General features: G+C 32.0%; 1 long non-coding RNA gene across 1 annotated transcript; it reads right to left on the minus strand.

Annotated features, from left to right (window-relative positions):
* Positions 1 to 709: 709 nt before the first annotated feature.
* LOC127713860 (uncharacterized) lies at positions 710 to 20,146 on the minus strand. The gene is made up of 3 exons (XR_007987501.1): positions 19,945 to 20,146; positions 11,848 to 11,939; positions 710 to 1,587 (listed from the first exon to the last, which is right to left on the minus strand). It is a non-coding gene; the product is annotated as an uncharacterized LOC127713860 (long non-coding RNA).
* Between the last annotated feature and the right edge of the window lie 436 nt (positions 20,147 to 20,582).

Genomic DNA, 20,582 nt, shown 5'->3' on the forward strand with positions numbered 1-20,582 from the left:
CAAGGATTAAATTTTCTATTCTGGTAAATCAATTATTAATGGATCTTGATCAAGAGCCTCAAAACTGTATATCCTTCAAAAAGACTCAGAATTTTTTGAGTAAATTTATTCCCAAGATAATTTTAATTATTGAACAATGTAAGGACAATTAAAAATTATTGAACAATGTAAGGACAAGTAAAAATGCGAGATTAATTATTGCAGTTTCAGAAAATCCTGGATACAAATAATACCATCATTTAAATAAATTTATATTTTTTTTTGCCAAACGTATACAATTGTGTAACCAATTTTAATTTAGACAAGAAATGAAAAAAATTCTGATTTCTAAGTATAGACAAATATATAAGTATAGATAATTTTTTTGTTCAAACATTCTGTGGCTGTTACAGAGGTCTTGCTCCGTATTGAAGGCCAACATCAATATGACTAAGTCACTTTAAGATGAACAACAACTGCAATTAAAACACTTTTTTATGCTCCTGAACTTTTTGTATACTGTAAATTCAGAAATTATTGCGTGCATTTATTATTGCGATTTTATTATTTTAGACTTAAATGCGATTTTAATTTTTACGATTTTGAGAAAAATCCTGTTTAATTCATATAAAATATTTCAAAATGCGAGTTTAAGTTATTGCATTTTCAACTCTGTCGCATTTTTCGCAATAATAAAAATCTCGCAATAATTTCTGAATTTACAGTACCTTTATTCTGTGTTAACTGTTATGAAATGAAATGAAATTGAAATATAAATCATGATATAATATGATCTTCTTGTTCTCTGGTCATGCTGGTGGACAATATATAATATGACTATTTGTTCTCTCATGAAGAGTTGTTAATTTATTGGCAATCATATGTCATATTCTTAGTTTTATAATTACATGTAACTCCATTAGTCATGTTAGTGGTGCATCAGAGAATTGTATGCCTACATGTATATGATAGTATATATCTCATGTATATCTAGGTAGGATTAATGTTTAAATCAATTACTATCTTTTCCCTGTAATTGCCATAAAAATAACAAAACACTCATATAAGTCTATATTATAATTGAATATCGCCTTCTTTACAGTTCAACTGAATATCATATGTCTATTTGTAGATCTCTCACTTGGTCAGATACAAATGTATTGCAGATTTTTCAAATATTTCATGAAAGAAACGACAAATTACATCCATGAAATATAATTTTGTTAAATGAAATCCTTTTTTGAAACTCAAATTGTAAGAAAATTCACAAATCTCCAAACTGTCCGTATTTAGAATTCATTTTAACTGAGGTAAAAGCTCATTAAGATGGTAAACATCAACTTCAGTGATACATGATGATGAAAAAGAAGCTAAATCTGTCTAGTTAATTTTCCTCTTTCTCTCAGCATCAAAACACTAAATTCCAAATCATTTGGTCTTGAAACAGTCAATGCTTCTGCTTAGTACATATATGTACATTATATAGAATTGCTGTCTTTTTTCTTCTTTTCATGGACATATTTGGTGGCTTTCTAAACAAATTTTAATCAGATCTTCCGTAATGGCCATGATGAGTAATAAGGAACTTTCTACTGCAGGTCATCATCCCTGAAATATGAAAATGCAAATATAATATATATTAAATGAAATTTTCAACATGTGAAAAGTAATCAAAAGTTATTGCTAACATATTTCTTCAAGAAGTTACTGTTAAAATGCTAACAAAAAAATGTGCCTGTCCTTATTTAATAATGTCTTCATTCATCATTTGAACAAGGATTTAATTTTCCACACACATTTTAATAAGGTGCACTACATGTACTCAGAGCTCCAGATAAGCTGCGTATTTGCGTGATCACCCAATACAAATAATTAATAACCCAATGCAATTGCCCATTGCAGGGTTCAAAAACCCAATTAATTCAAAGGAAAACCCAATTATATGCCAAAACCATGAGTTCTTAACGCTTTTATTCGCAATCGTTTGCGTTATTTACCCTTATCTGATTACAGTCGTCGCGTAAATCTATTTTTATAATATTTATAATTGGAAATGTCCTTTCGTTCTAAAAATAGAGCCCTGCATCAAGTAGCAGAAAAGGGTCCCTGTTGGAATTTTCCGTTGCTCAAAAGGTACACGTGTTTATGAAAACATTTCGATCTTCTCAGCGTTTATCCAATTAGCGTTTGTCTTGTTGTCATATTTTTTTCGAATTGCTCGGGATTTATCATAACATACAATGAATTTTAAAAAACGAAAGTAAATATCCGATAAAAATATTGAATAGAAGCATGTTTTCTGCTTCTTTTTGATACTTATGGGAAAGTTATTATGATGATAACAAGACATGTTTGCGTACCTTAACGAGAACATTGCTAGAACGATAAACACTGGGTTTTGTCAAGAACGAAATCAGTTGGAAAAAGTGAAAGGCCAAATCAATTATGACATGATATATGTAGTTGGAAAGCATCAGAAACCAAAAGTTCTAATCAGCTGGGACAACTTAACCCAGATTTATGTAAATTAAATTAAACAAAAACATTCAAGTATAATTTTAGTTTATATATTATTTTTTTCATTTTAGTTGATGAGTGAATACACATATCCGTTTTTTACGTCAATGCATCTTGACACTTTCTTTGTTTTGGTCTTATTGTTCTGTATGCTTATGACAGTTGTCTTATTGGCAAGTGCAGTTTAACATTGTCATTTATTTATTTGATGTTGCAGAATTATTTGTAAATTTAACTCTGTAAATTTAAGTTGATTGTGGTCTCCGTCATTAAACCTATATACCTGGTCAAGGTTTTGGGGTATATCTTAAATCTGGGAACTACTTATTATTTTTATTAAAAAGTAGATCTGGCAAATAGGTGAAAGGACTGGCAAAACTTACTTACAGCACCTAAATTTCACAGATATTACATAAAAATCTAAACACGTAGCCACGCCTACTCCAACTAAACTGTAGGGTGATCATATGGGATCTAGAAAGGTAATTAGTAACTGTCCAACTAGTGACACCAGCTGCAGTTTATATAAGTTGTGAGAAAATACAAAACTGGCAGAACATTTAAAATCGGACACAAATTAAACGTACAATTGCTTGTCAGTGAATAAACCAAATAAAACAGCTAGCATATATACAAAGAAAGAAACACATTTAAGATGGAAAAACATCTGCATGGGGTTGATATAATGTGATTATAACATGCCTAAACATTCAATATTGTGTTGATGAAAAAACCCAATACATTAAGGAGCTTGGTGGTGAAAAACCCAATTTGATATTTGCTTGAGGGGTGAATTGGAATTGATAATGCAATTTAAAAACATTATCACCCAATTACATAAACAAATGGTGGGTAAAAACCCCAATTTGTGAATTCTTATCTGGAGCTCTGTGTACTTTTATAAAACTTTTAAGTTAAATGAAAAATAAACTGTTATCACAGAGATATGTCTCACCTTTTTGTAATTTTGATAATGCAAATGTTGAAATTAAAATAGCAATACTTTAACATGTAAGTTATGCAAATAATCAAAGTCGATGAACCATGACTGAAGGTACATGGCTAAACAATCTCCATGGAATGAGATGTGCTAGCCTGGCATCCTGACCCAATCTAATACTTCGTTGATAGGGCCAGGCGTAATACAATCCAAGTGACCAACTATCAGCGCTGAACAGGACTGAATTACTGCGCATGTGCGTATTTTATAATCAAGGAATATATCGATCGGATTGTTAATTAACTGTTGTTGATTGACGATGTTTATCAACAACGCTTGGATTATATTTGTTAAAGTTTTCGAAATTTGCATTTCATATGAAAATAAAAATAGTCTTCAATAAATTTGTGGCAATATAAATATTTCCTGCCATGTGTCAAGAAATGACGCTATCCCAAGATGCATCATTCTAACATCCAATTGACGGAACCATGTTGTTGTATTCCGCCTGGCTCTACTGTCAAGCAGTTGGCCAGGATCCCAGGCTAGAGATGTGCCAATGCTAATTCAACTGCATACCAAATACCATTGACTTATTATAAGTCGTTCCCTTTAAACAAACCTAAACACAAACATTAACTTGTAAACTATATAAAAGTTTCAAAGTCAATGAACCATGATCAGGGGTGGGGCTATATAATCTCCATGGATACTTGCAAATGCCAATAAATTTGCATACCAAATATCATTGACTTAACATTAGCAGTTCATCTTAAACTGATCTAATCACAAACTAATACATGTAAACTAAGCAAAAGTTTCAAAGTAAATAGACCATGAATGAGGGGCAGGGCCAAATATTCTCCATGGAAATGAGATGTGCTTATGCTTATACAACTGAACACCAATGAACATTGGCCTACCACTAATGGTTCCCCTTGAACTGACCTAGTCACAAACTAATACATGTTAACCATGTAAACTTAGCAAAATTTTCAAAGTCTAGACCATGACTAAGGGGGCGGAGCCAAATAATCTCCATGGAAATGAGATATGCCAATACTTATACAACTGCATACCAAATATCATTGACCTACCACAAGTGGTTCCCCCTAAATTGACCTAATCACAAACTAATACATGTAAACTATGAAAAGTTTCAAAGTCAATCAGTCAGAGCTCTGACATAAACAAGTCATAATAAAATGACTTCCATAGGTCAGATATAATTTGATGTAAGTGTTGTCTCCCTTCTTGCACTCAACAGAATATGACTTGTACAGGTCAGTTTATGTCAGACTTTAATTTATCATAAAATGACTTCCACAGGTCAGATTTTGCACAAAATATTGTGACTTAATATCTTCATATTCTAATAAGATTTATGCCCCTTTTTAATGCATTTTGACTTCGAGAGGTCATTTTTGTTTTGATTTGAAGCAGTCATTACTACCACTTTGTTATCAATCTCCATAAAAATATGGTGATTACTAGTTTCGAATTAAAGAGTTTTAAAAAGTGGGGCTCATCTGACATCATACCTTCTCCTTTCCAGAATCTAAACATAATATATTTATCTCATCACTTTCAATTATTTCAAAATACAAAGAAAAACCAGGTGAGAAAAAATGGATCATACAATTTTCTGAATATCAAAAGATTTACAAAATACAATATTGGATACATTACATGACAATACTTCAAATCTTCCAAGGAAAAACAAGACACTTATTCATGATAAGACTATGTTAATAAAAGATATATTCTCATCCACTTTAAGCTAAATGTATTAAGAGCAAAACATTTATTATTTTAATATTTCATTGAGGTAAATACTGTTGTGCAAACTGACTCAAACAAGTCACATTATGTTCTGACTTACTAAACGTATTACAACTTTTAAGTCTAGTATTGTCATATTGATTTAAAAATGTATAGGTAAGCCAGATAAAAGACTGAGGAAATAAGTCACAATAATGGGGACTATAAAAAAGTTTATTTGGTATATTCAATATTAAATGTATTTTGTTTTAAACAGGTCAAATCATGTTCTGACTTAAAAGAGTCAGTCCAAAACTAAAATAAATTTATTGAAATATTTAAGCCGGGCATTGCCATATGATATTAAATGAATGTATGGGAACGTCAGATAAAAGACACAGGAAATATATGTTAAGATCCCCTAAAATAAATAACCATTTGACTTAATTGTTTCTAAAAATTTATCAAATAATAAACTCGAAAATGGCAGATTCAGAAGCAGTCTGAAAGCAAGGACTTTCTTGGATTAAAGGAAGTACACCTAGCTTTGATTGGAAATTTTGTTCTGTAAACTGACTTTAACAGGTCAAATCATGTTCTGACCTCAAAGAGTCAGTCAAAACTAAACTTATTACAACTTTTAAGTCTAGTATTGTCATATTGATTTAAAAATGTATGGGAGAGCCAGATAAAAAACAGAGGAAATAAGGTCCCCTAAAGTCACAATAATGAGGATTATATAAAAAAGTTTTATTTGGTATATTCAATATTTAAATGTATTTTGTTTTAAACAGGTCAAATTATGTTCTGACTTCAAAGAGTCAGTCAAAAACTATACTTTAACTAATTATTGCAACTTCTAAGTCTGGCATTGTCATATGCATTTAAGAATGTATGGGAAAAACAGATAAAAGACACCCAATAATAAAGTCACAATAATGAGGACTATAAAAAAGTTTGTTTGGATATGATTTGACTTTAACAGGTCAAATCATGTTCTGACTTCAAAGAGTCAAACAAAACTAAACTTATTTCAACTTTTAAGTCTAGGATTTTCATATTGATTTTAAAATGTATGGGAAAGCCAGATAAAAGCCAGATGAAATAAGGTCCCCTTACGTCACAATAATGAGGACTATAAAAAAGTTTATTTGGTATATTCAATATCAAATGCATTTTGTTTTTAAAGATTTTCATCAAATTATCTTAAAATTTTATTTTATTTCTGTATTTTCATGACTTTTCTTTTCTGTTAAGTTTACACATAGAACTTGTGGTTGCCAAAAAAAATAAAATTTTAATAACCATTTGGCTGAATTGTTTCTAAAAAAACTTATCAATTAATTAACTCAACAGTAGCAGATTCATATTTAGGGGGGGGGGGGGGGGGGGGGGCTTAGAGGAAGAACACCTAGCTTTGATTGGAAATTTTGTTCTGTAAACTGACTTTAACAGGTCAAATCATGTTCTGCTTTCATAGAGTCAAACAAAACTAAACTTATTAATACAACTTTTAAGTCTAGTATTGTCATATTGATTTAAAAATGTATGGGTGAGCCAGATAAAAGACAGAGAGAATAAAGTCCCCATAAGTCACAATAATGAGGACAATAAAAAAGTGTATTTGGTATATTCAATATTAAATGTATTTTGTTTTAAACAGGTCAAATCATGTTCTGACTTAAAAGAGTCAGTCCAAAACTAAAATAAATTTATTGAAATATTTAAGCCGGGCATTGCAGGGCTTAAAGGAAGTACACCTAGCTTTGATTGGAAATTTTGTTCTGCAAATTGACTTAAACAGGTCAAGTCATGTTCTGACTTTAAAAAATCAGTCAAAAACTAAATTTATTGAAATTATTAAGTCAGGCATTGCCATTTGATATTAATGATAATGTATGGAAAAATCAATTAATAAACTCAACAGTGGCAGATTCAGAAGGGGGCTAAGAGGAAGAACACATAGCTTTGATTGGAAATTTTGTTCTGCAAATTGACTCAAACAGGTCAAATCATGTTCTGACTTAAAAGAGTCCGTCAAAAACTAAATGGATATGCATAAAATCTGGTTCATAATTTTTGAAAAGATGGAGAGATTAATGAGTCTATATTTTGTTATTCCGACTCACAAATGTCACTATGTGACAAATTTCGGGAATTTTTCTCTCCTTTTGACTGATTCCTATATGTTTATATGGGTGCCATAACTATCACTACAACATGTACAAAGTCAGCACATTCTAAGGAAGCCATCAAAAGACCAATGTAGGATAAAAAAACTTAAATCAAATAGTTTGGGGGTGGGGGTGGGGTTAAAGTTGCTGCAAGTTTTGTTTATCCAAAATCGATTTTACATAAATCCATATTGGTCAATCAATCTTTCCCAAATAAAGTTAAGAGGGGGGGGGGGGGGGGGAGGGGGTCAGTGAAAAAACTATGTGATGTGAATTAAGTTTTTTATCCTATATTGAACTTTTGATGTCGTCCCTAATGACTTGACCTATTACAGTATTTCTGTCTGAATTTTTTATGAATATTCTGTATTTACTAATTTAACTACATGTATGTTATTGCAAGTGTATTAATTAGCTTTGTTTATTACTTATATTAAACTAAACCTCTATTAATCAATTATCTTTACTCTGGTTATTGATTATATAAGAAAAACTCTGCCTATTACTATATGACTGTAATCTAAACTCTGATTGTTAACATCCTGGATTGCATATCTGCATGACCATTAAACTCATGGTATACCCATTTTATTTGAGGATATAAAAGTATTGTTTTTTCAATATAACATTTTCAGACACATTGAATCTGTGAAGACAACTTTCAATTTGACTTTAGAAATTAAAGAGTTTGTAAGCAAAATGTTGGGGAAATTTAATTATAATTAAGAATGTTTAAAATTAGTTAAGAAAAAAGCCGACATTAATAATTTTAAAAAAAATTTGAGGAGAAAAAACATACAAATTCAGACCAAATATGGTGACTTTGTTGTCCTTCAAGAAGCCATACATATAATCCATAATATTTTCACTGTTTTTTAAATACATGTAAAAGTTGAAAGATAACTATCTATTGATTTTTTTTTAAATAGCTTTTTTCACAACACTTATAACTTTGTAATTTATGTTCCATTGTACACTTGTTATTCTTAATATCTTTAAAAATTGTTGTTTGGGAACAAAATCTTGTCAGGGTTTCTTATGGTACTAGCATGACAAGTGCATTCATATTCTAAAATACTCTAAACATTAAAAAAAGTCAGTATTTTCAGATCATTCTGAGTCTTTCTGACCTTATTAAGTCAGAACATTCAGACTTTTATAAGTCAGAACATTCAGACTTTTATAAGTCAGAACATTCTGACACCAATGTTCTTCTCACTTCTGTAGAAACAAAGACTATCTATGTCTCAAATAAGAGGTAAATGCTTCATGTGGCTAAGCATCTGGGGTAAGAATTATAGATGTGTAATTTCAGAGGAAAACAAATATGCCAAAATTTTTTTTTTCATATAGATTAGACCGTTGGTTTTTCCGTTTGAATGGTTTTACACTAGTAATTTTTTGAGGCCCTTTATAGCTTGCTGTTCGGTGTGAGCCAATGCTCCGTGTTGAAGGCCGTACCTTGACCTATAATGGTTTACTTTTATAAATTGTAACTTGGATGGAGAGTTGTCTCATTGGCACTCATACCACATCTTCCTATATCCATGTAATTAATAAGATGTGATGCATGTGAGAGGAAAATAATACTGAATAGACAATTCTGTTTGCACAAACACTGATAAATATAATATGTAAAGGTGGTCTCTCAGCAGATTAAAATAAACAAGAAATAATTGTAACAGGATGCTGTTACGAAGTCTCCCAAACAAATTTAAGCTCCCATAATTCGTCATTCCCATGGTTGCCTGACATTGGGCAAGTTCCAGTACAAATTGGTTTTGTCTAGTAAAGTGATATGCATAAGTGACGCCTAGGGTTTGACCCTGCATGTCATTCAAATCTTCTTGAAATGACGAACAGGAATATCATATGGTTTACCTTTAGGGGTGGTGATCCAGAACATTTCAAAAAGGGGGATGGGGATGACCCCAATGGACTTCCCCTATATTTCATTTGATTTGTTTTATAGTCCTGTGCAAGAATGTATATGGTGTAGGGGTGGGGATCTCGACCGTTTACAAGTTTTCAAACATGAGGGGGTGGGGTGACCCTCAGGGACTCCACCTTTATTTCATTTGATTTGTCTTAATTTGACCCTTACAAGAATATATATGGTTAAGGGGTGGGGATCCCGACCGTTTACAAGTTTTCACACAGGAGGGCGTGGGGATGACCCAAAGGGACTTCCCCTATACTTCATTTGATTTGTTTTATTGTCCTATTCAAGAAAATATATGGTTTAGGGGTGGGGATCTCGACCGTTTACAAGTTTTCAAACAGGAGGGGTAGGGGTGACCCCCAGGGACCTCCCCAACATATCATTTGATTTGTTAAATTGTCCCATACAAGAATATATATGGTTTAGGGGTGGGGATCTCTACCGTTTACAAAATATAAGAACATTTGCAAATGGCAGGGGGTGGGGGTAAACCTGGAGACTAGCCCGGTATATTTCATTCAAATCAATTTGACATTATAAAGAGGAATAGAGAAATGACAGGGATAGGGGTGATCCCTGGAGACTTGCCCTACATTTCATTTGATTTGTTTTATCATGTCCCATGATCATAAATGAAGACCAGGTGTGTGCATCACTTATTGTTCTCAAGTTATAACTTTAAAAATAAAATAAAAAAACCCTTGGGTTCTTTAGTTAAACCCCTCCCTTCCTTTTTCTTTTATTAAAATTTTCCCCATTTTCGTTTCATTATCATCATATCAATATTCACAGTGATCGTTTTTCTCATAGGGAGAAACGAATCAGAAAGGTTAAAAAATCAGTTCGTGATTGAGTTTAAAAATAGAAAAATCACGTGACGATGTTCAGCTCGAAGCAATAATTTTACTTTTTAAATTGCACTGACTGGTTAATAATGTTAATATTGTTTAAGACAACACGAGTTATCTCCCGAAAATAACAATTCATTATCATAACAACATTTTCTGACCTGAACAAGTCAGAATTGTCAAACACCAGGTCATCTAAAAGACCACGCGTCCGTATTTACAGGTCGCGCGCCTTCATGAAACAGCAAAAAAATCACTTGCAAGGAACTTCTTAATAGGCAAAAAATATAAAAATGCCCATGAAAATACGGAGGTAATATGAATTACCTTTCTAAAAATTCCCACAATGACCTAGATTTTCACTAAAAATCGTAAATAATCAATATAATATTCAATGACTTCTCGTTCGAGACACTTCCAAAACAACGACTCTCAAACACGTGATCTCTTGCAAAAAACCACGTGATCGTATGTGTCGTAGATCGGCGGCAAATTCAAAATAACTTCTGGTTTGACGGACTCGAGTGAAAACTACGCAAAACAAAAATTGACGCGAACAGGTCAGAATTTCAAAACACTTTCTGACTTGAAGAAGTCATTTTATTCTGACTTGTTTATGTCAGAGCTCTGACTGTCAATAGACCTTGACTAAGGGGGTGGGGCCAAATAATCTCCATGGTAATGAGATGTGCCAATGCTAATACAACTGCATACCAAATATAATTGACCTACCACTTGTTGTTCACCATGAACTAGACCTAATCACAAACTAATACATTGTTGACGCGGCCATCGCCGGAAACAGCATACCTATGTCTCGCTTTTTGACTCCGTCAAGGCGAGACAAAAACCCAGATGTGCCTATAAGATGTATTATGTAATAAATATTTAAATTTATGTATTTATGTTAATTTACTTTGTTTTGTATCTCCTTTTCCGACAGGAATACTTCAATATCAATATCAGTAATCCACAGCCAAAAACATTTTGCTAGCAAGTTCAGTATATTATTGTATTAATATCTGTCATGTCCGTGTAAATAAATTTTATTGCTGGTACAGATACTTCATTAACATTGATTAAATTAAGAAATTATCATGATTATTGGGTACATTTATTTTTGCAATTTTTGAAGAATGGGCAAAAATGTGAGATTTATAATTGCGATTTCAGAAAAATCTGCATACTTGTACAGTTAAATGTATAGATTTCAAAATGTGAGTTCCTTTTATTGCGATATTCAAAGTTGCCTCATAAAAACATTGCAATAATTTCTGAGTTTACATCATACAATATTCTTACAATGTACATGATGTAAGAACAGAAATTTATTTGCACAAATTATAAAACAGGAAGAAAAGCCAGGCTTGCTAACATGTTTAACCCATCCACATTCTGTATGTACAATGTATGTTCCTGGAATTCAGTGGTTGTCGTTTGTTGCTGTGTTACATATTTCTTTTTCATTCATTTTTGTTTACATAAATTAGACCATTAATTTTCTCCTTTGAAATGTTTTACATTTGTGATTTTGGGGTCTTTTATAGCCAAATATGCAGAATGGGCTTTACTCATTGTAGAAGGCCATTCAAAGACCCATAGTTGTAATGTCTGTGTCATTTGGACTCTTGGGGAGAGTTGTCTCATTGTACAATAGTTAGCTGATATCAGGATAAAACAATTTACCTGTCTATAATAATAAAGCTCTCCAAATCAAACCATTACTTTATTTCATCAAAGCTGGAATGGCATACTGTATCTTGTAACTGACAGGGGAGCTAAAAAAAAAAAAGAGAAAGTAATAATTTAATTACATATAGGTACTTTTTTTAAAATAAGGAGCATAAACATATGTATAATGATTCATATAATTTTTAAAATAAAGAAATTACGTCTGCCACACAACCCTAATTTGATATCAGGATTTCCTCCATAGATATATAAATGCCTATTTTTTCTTGGATTTCTAGAATTGCTGCATCCTATGCTAAATAAAGAGCTGTGCTAAAAAAAAGCCAGCCCCCCAGGCCCCCCCCCCCCCCCCCCCCCCAAAAAAAAATCTAAAACAAACAAGTGAATCTGTGAGTTACTAATATACCCCCATACCCTTAAAGTAAAAGGGAAACAAAGGTTGTTGAGTGATGAATCTGAAAAAGCATCACACGGTTATAGCTGACACATATAAACCCTGAAACCAAATTTCAGAAATCCTTGTAATGTTCCTGAGAAAGATGCAAAGAAAAATATTCATGGGACGGACGGACTGACTGACTTGAGGATGTACAAAGACAGAAGTAAAACAGTATACCCACCCCAACTTTTTTAAAGACTAAAAGTGGGGTATAAAAAAAAAAAAAATCCAACTTGCGCACAGTGGCACAATTCATGAATAATTCTTATGAATAAAATCCCATAACTGGCAGTCAGGGGTACTACTTGTACAAGTAATCTTTATTTACTTGAAGAAGTAAATAAAATATACTTATATAAGTTAATTACAGTACAACCTGTGACTTCCTCTTAGATATATCCACCCTCTTGTATGGTCACCATCGACTGGTGGCCATTTATTGGGGTATTCAATTTTGAGATGTTGGCCATTTATTGGGGTCATAAAACATAGGTTGATGTTTTATCTAATTATGTTACCTGTTGAAATCAATCAGGGTTGAAGTTTTCAGCTTGTACATTTCATTAAAATTTAGCTGTACAGGTAACTCAAGTTTTTTTTCAAATTGACATTTCACCTTTTCTTGAAAATGTAGAATAGAATGTTGTTTTAATCTTTGTTATTTCATATCATTTGTTGATTTTTCTGTCTATTTTCCTTTTTTTCTAATGTTTTAATTTTTTTATAATATTTTTTATTTGTTTTCTTGCTTCTTTTTTTTAATTTCTTCTTTGAAAGAATATTGAGTGGAAATGACAAAAATTCATAGATAAGTTATTGACTAGCATTTGAAAACAAAACAGAATCCTTTAAATAATTATTTTTTCAGTAAAAAAAAGTTATTGTACATGATGTACATGGTATTCAATTGTTTGTTTGCATTATTAAATGAATTATTATTAATTATAACTTATAATCATGCAAATGATATGTTTAAAGGAACCATGAAGCAAGTAATTTAACAAGCCTGTTTCTTAACAAATTGAAATTATCAATGTCATGAATATCAATCCTTTTACAATAATAATAATTTTGAAATAGAAAATGGTGGATAAAAATTCCTATAAAGGATAGAATTGTTTGTAAAATGAACATACATGTAACAACTTAGAGATAATCTATTTGAAAATTGTTTACCTTCTCATAATAATGTCTCTGACCAGTTTATGAATAAAATCTTGAATTTTATAAATAAAATCTTTACCAAGAAAAAAAAGTAAAAGAAATGCTAAACCTCTATAACATGGAACATAAAAAAAAGTCATTAGAACTGAGGGCAGAAACCTAATAATTTTTTTCCATGTGTTTTGATTTCTTTTAGAATTGTTATTTCTTTGAATTATAATGTTTGTTTTTGTTGTTTTTTTTTGTCAGAAACTTGATGAAATTGTAATATGTTTATATGACAAGAAAAATATTATCAAATTTTTCTGTAATGAATATTTTGTGAATATACATGTATTTATTCAATAGAGAAATAATGAATTGCCTAAAAGTCCTAAAGATAATCTTAAACATTTGTTAAACAATGTTAAATGCAGTAAGTATAAACAATTTTGATTTTAGAAAATTAATTTGAGAAACACTTTTTCAATGGAAAAAGGCAGGCGTTGTGAAAGTTTGCATTATATTAGAAGATGATATTCATTTATCATTCACTTGCCAAAAAATACATGTAAAAAATAACTTAAATTGATAGAATTATTTAAAAGGTATAACATCAAAACAAACAGTCAAGAGAAAATTAAAAAAAAAAAAAGTTAGGAAGCTATATGTTCAACTAGTTTTATTATTTCATTTTATTTTAAAATTTTCTTGTCATAATCACAGTTATTACATTTGACAAACACATATATTTTAGCTGAGACACTTTACCTGTAAGTTTTATAATTTTAACAATTCAATACAGTCATGATTTCCCTTTATCCTTGACTAGTTTTTGATTAATACCCCAGTACCTTGTGTATTAATTAAGCAACAGGAGGTATAATGATGGACATTTAGGGTCATCATGGTGACCATATTTTTTATGGCCACCATTAATAAGATAATGTCACAGGTAGTACTGTATAATGTTTGAATAATCTCCCCTTAATTTTCTCAAAAATTTACTTGTATAAGTAAATTTTTTTTACAATCCCACAAAAATTCTCAAGTTTTGAGATATAAATCATGCCTTTAACAATTTTTCTCAGGTTAGCTCATAATTTTTGATAAGAGTTCAATGTTTCATCTCATTAATTCAACAAAGAAACTAATTGTGCAAAGTTCTTAAGTATTTGCACAAGGCCTTCAAAAATTACTCCTTGGGGGCTTGTAAATGAGCAGTGTTCTGAAGATAACAGACAAATGAGATTTTCATCGTCCATGAAATTACACTTAAATGATTAGTAAAGACATCTGCAAAGGACAGACAATTCAAAATTCAGTTAGAGCAAAGAAGTTCTAAGAATTCAAGAAAAGAAGATATGATTTTTTTTCACTTGTATAAGTAAACAAATCTGAATGTCTAAGGGACATAATTAGGCCAAAAAATAATTTACCTATACAAGTAAATAAAATACACTTGTATAAGTATCCTACAAATTTACTTATATAAGTATATTAATATTTACTTCTTCAAGTAAATAAAAATTACTTGTACAAGTAGTACCCCTGACTGACTGGAATAAGTAAAATATGTTCCTGAGAAAGATGCAACGAAAAATATTCATGGGACAGAAGGACTGACTGGCTTGAGGATGTACAGACAGAAGTAAAACAGTATACCCACCCCCACTTTTTTAAAGACTAAAAGTGGGGGTATAAAAATTAAAAACAAAAAAACTTGCGCACAGTGGCACAATTCATGAATAATTCTTATGAATAAAATCCCATAACTGGAGTGGAATAAGTAAAAATTTAAATATATATTAAGAATCGTAAGGGAGCTTACGTTATATTTCAGCAAGTTTCATGAAAATGTGTTTAAGTGTTTTTGAGACATCAGGCCTCTACAATAACTTTTTTTTCAACTTGTCCAGTAGGACAAGTACAACCCAAAACTTACTTGTCAAAATGAAATTGTAACTTGTCCAAAACAAATCTTAATAATAACCTTTTTTGCCTTATAAGTTGATTCAAGGAACAAAATGAATTAAAACAATAGAACAGAATTTGATTTATATCTTTTGAAATACTTTTCAAAAATATGAGTCGAGAACAACTGAATCTATATAGTCATGTCACAGGGCTTAGGTTCTAGTTTTCATCAATGCCAAAGTCTCATCAGACTCTGCACATGAGGCACCGTCTGATAGGCCTGTCAATGTACACTCATTGGATTTGTATCCTGGTTGTTTAAGTTGAAAAAAGATTATTCAAATGCAATCAATAAAAAAAAGAAGATGATGCATGATTGCCAATGAGACAACTCTCTGCAAGAGACCAAATGACACAGAAATTAACAACTATAGGTCACCGTATTGCAAGTATTGTTTCTTTCTACATATGATCAAATATGATTTTGTGAATTTTGATGGTAAATAATTTCTTCATTTTTATTTAAAAAATATTTTTTTTTTAAAAATTACCAGTATGGTATTTATTATAAAGCAACAGAATAAGGTGGGAAACCAGGTACTGATATGTCTTGGTCCCGAATTGTCTCCTGCATTGCCAAACTGTCTATTAATCATATCTATTAAATATGTCTCCTACGGTGCCAAACTGTCTATCAAACTTAGGAGGGAATCAGTTCCAGCTGGTGAAGAACTGTCTTGTAAAGTTACCTTTTCTACAAAGCCATCGCTGATTCGGATCAGGAAAACTGGTTTCCGAGAATAGTATGCCTTTTACCTATTAAAAAGTACCTGACAAAGAACCAGTTTAAAATTATCGGTTTGCAAGTAAACATGTCAAATTAATACTTGTTTTTATCTTCTTTCCTTGTTTTTTGTTTATAATTACTTTGTTCATCAAAGTTGGATTAAATTTATTTTCTGCAGAATAATTTTACTTGTCCCGTCGGACAAGCTTGATATAGCTTTTACTTGTCCGACCTTTTTTTCCTCTGGTACCGGACAATCAGACAAGCGTTATTGTCGAGGCCTGGACATTGTCCAAAAAACGCGATAATTTTGAGCCGTTATTATGAATAAAGTCCCTATACTCCAAAACCAGGTATCAAAAATATCTAATAGAAATGGAAAGGAAACTTATGTCAATAAATTTAAACAATTCACCAAAGTTTCATGAAGATTGGTGAAAGCTGTTTTGAGTTATCATCTGAATGATTCATCAGCAAGGCATTGCTCCAAAAAAAAATATATTTCTTTCAAATATCTGAATATGTGTGATAGCTGTTATTTAATTTATGATTATCAATTTTTGTTTAATTTGTGTTCATGGTGTCTAATTCATTTTAACCGTTACGCTAGTTGGTCCATATAACACTTGTACATGTCGTAATTTTTTTTTCTCAGCGGTAGGTGGTAGACTTACTTTCAGAGCAATAAGAATATGAGACCCCCCTTAATCTATGGGTTTCTACAAAGCTGTGGCCTTTTCCTTTTATAAATTGATTATGTGATTTGTGTACTTTAGTGATTCCACAAACTGGTCTGTTGTCACAGAATAAACGACTTTATTACAAATGGGGCTTTTTTCTGCCTCTCTGACTAGTGGTCTCCCAAAGAAAATTTTATAAATGGGTCCCTTCTGTTTACCGGGATATATCTTCGAGTAATGGATTTAATTCCTGCCAACAGGGATACAGTTCAGATATTTTATGTTATACTCTATTTTTAGAACGATGATGCATGCAGTGTTCTATTCAATTTAAATACTGTTTTACTTATATATATATATGTAGGACTCTAAAGTGAGATGGGGACGCTAAAACGCGATGGTCACGCTAAGTGAGATGGTTTGATACGCTAAAGTGCGACAGTCTGTGCTATTTAATGGAAGACGCTAAAGTCAGATACTGCGATACGCTAAAGTGCGTTTGTTCGTGAAAGTATTGACGTTTGCAACGTAAAATCGCATAATGACGCTACAAGCCGTTTGTACAAACAAAAATGGACATGCCGGTAAACGAGAATGTTAGTGCAGATAAAGATTTTTTAATAGACAAAAAACAAATGATACCAATCCGGAACATTTTTGGTCGGTGCTAGAAGAGTGTGTATGTGGAGGAGTTACTTCCCAAAAAATCATCCACAGTAACAGAACGCAAACCTTTGATCCCGCTGTGTCGGCGGGGACAAACATGATTATGTCAGTATACTGGAAAAAAAATACTTTTCATAAACATAGACTGCAACTGACATTAGTAAGGGGAAGGTGTATACCATAAAAGAGAACGAAAATGGCAAATACACCAAGTGTCAAAGTATTTAATTCGTCCCATGTCATTTACTGGAAAAGAATATAGCTCTAATATAGGTACATCCAGAAAAGCGCTTAGGACGCATGAAATTATTAAACGTTTTGTTTTCAATTTTTTAATTGTGTGAAATAAAAGCTACTTTTTAACTTTCTAATTGAATAATTTTGTAAAAACAATTTTTTAAAATATGGTTCGTCATGTCTGTAAAAGAGATGGATACTAGTCAACAAGACAGTAACATAACGACCAGAGGTGTAGTATCATAATATGATTGCCAATGCGACAAGTCGCTATCCAATGCTAAATGTCATTAATGCAATTAGCTATAGGTTACCGTATGGCTAACCCCAAAGATAGTATTCTATAACGACCAAAGAGTATCAAAATGACCAGTGTACAACAATTCAAACGAGAAAGATAACGGACTGATTAATATACAAAATAGTCAATAAACAAAAAAACAGATAAGAAGATGTGGTGTAATTGTCAACGAACAAATATCCACCAAAGACCAAATATCGTTGATGTATGCACTAATAACGTTATGACCTTCAATGTGGAGCCTTGGCTTACGTCGCATAGAAAGCTATACAGGATCACGAAATGACTTGTGTAAAACAATTCAAAAGAGAATAACAACGACATGATTTAGAAACAATACAATAAACGAAAAACTAATATGAACACAGCAAAAAACAAAAACCATCGCCTGAATCCCATTCCCTTTACACCATCGCACTTTAGCGTGTCATCTGATCGCACTTTAGCATTTGACACCATCGCACTTTAGCGTACATTTTGTAGATCATCGCACTTTAGCGTGACCATCGCACTTTAGAGTCCTACATATATATAAAAAGAATATGTCAAAGCGGGCAGTCTTGATGAGCAAACTACATATTAATTAGTATAATATTATTGTGTCATGAAAAGCTTCTTCAATTTTTGCTGTGATTCCTTCCTAATAATGATGGTCATAGGAACATGAGGAAGGCGTCCCAGTTAATCATTAACAAAGCCTTTCAAGAAATTATATTATTATTTTGACTATGTATAACAGTATTAAAAATTATTCTATTTGGCCAGCAATTTAAGTACATAAACTTGCAACTGGTTATATATATATTTCTGACTTGGAAATGATTTAAAAAGTACTGGTTCACCATGTTCGCAGATAATACAATAATTTATTCAAGGGGCACAGTGTCTTTTTCCAGAGAAAGACGCACTGTCCAGGATATTTCCAAATAATTACCCAGATACTCAGCAGTCACTTTTAATGGACATACAGATGTAATCATGTTGCTGTCATCCTTAAACTTCCCCAACAGCTTAAGTTGCATCTGATTTCAAAGAATTATTATTTACAAAATGTATAGTACATTTAAATTTGAAGTTCTTTATCACATACATGAACCATAAATATTCAATAGAATTGCAAAACTTTTTTGACAAGCATGAGAAATAAATTGTACGACAGGAAACATGGAAATAAATAAGGGGACACGCACATCTAACCAAACACGAGATACATGTATTGAGAGGTCAAACGTCAAAACACGAAAACAAGTGAAATAAAATATAAACACTGGGTAAAAAGAAAACATTGCATAAAATTAACCCTTTACCACCCTTTTAAATTCAAAGTTGATTAATACCAACAGCACTAAGCAGAAAATATTTAGTATGGACTTCACACTGATTAAATGGTGGGAGTAGAAGTTGGAAAGGGGGGGGGGGGGGGTAGTCCAAATAATAATGACGTCTTGCAAGGCTTCCTTTTGAGCAAGTTTGTGTGCCCTGTGTTACAAATTAAGAGCTCCAGGCTTTGAAAGAAGGGGTCATGGCTCCAGCAATGTGGATGCTGGAGAGAAGTGGACGGTGGAATCCCCCCCCCCCCCCCCCCTTTCCCCGAAATTATGGCAGGTACCTGCTAAACGAAAATTAGAAACGAATTTCAGGGTAAATGTTGAGAATGGGCTCTCGGTATAATGGAGGGATCTTGTTTCATTCGATATTCTGTTTATTTATTGACGGGATTCGATAAATTATTCAAATTTCAGATATTTGTTGCAGTCTAGTTTCGTTTTGAACACCATGACCACGTGTATATCATGCTTGCCAACAGTCTGAACTCGTTTTTATCTATAAGTATACAGTTTTTTGATTTCTGAAGCGAATGATTAACAAAACAAGCAACGTATGTTTCATAAATAATACATATTTGGAGGCTCACACTTACTTTTCTGGTTAGATTTTCACATAGAAGTGAAAATAATTTTCGCTGCAAGGTTCTTTCCATTCTGCAAACGACAAACATCTATTTGACAGAGACCGTCTACTGATTGGTTAATCTGCAAAAGGAGGCGGGGTCCACAAGCCGACAATCTCGTCAACAAAAACAGCTATTGCAACTGTTTGCCATAATAATTATACCACAAACATACAATATTCGTGTTTCGATATACAAATTACATCATATGGATACCCGTTTTTAGTTAATAGGCATGTATGTAATTTGATTTCATACAGTTTCATCGATTGACGCAGCTTACGGAATCTTCGCCATTAAAGGAGGTACTCGGTAAAAGTGGTAACCCGAACCCGAACCCGAACCCGAACCGGAATTTGCCGGAAATTTGCCGAACCGGAAATTTATTTTACATATATTATGCCCTTTATGTTTCGTTTTTTTCTACAAACGTTTATATATTTGATGTATAATTAAATTTTATCTCATGTATGAAAAGGTTTTTTTCCAAACATCACTAACAATGATAAATTTAAGGTTTATTAATTTCCACCTCGGTAAAAGTGGTAACCCGAACCTAAAAGTTTTTCTTTAACCAAACCTTAATCTGCCTAAGTGATTAAATTCGC

The sequence above is a fragment of the Mytilus californianus genome, unplaced genomic scaffold, assembly GCF_021869535.1.
Source record: "Mytilus californianus isolate M0D057914Y unplaced genomic scaffold, xbMytCali1.0.p SCAF_82, whole genome shotgun sequence".
Lineage (NCBI taxonomy): Eukaryota > Metazoa > Mollusca > Bivalvia > Mytilida > Mytilidae > Mytilus > Mytilus californianus.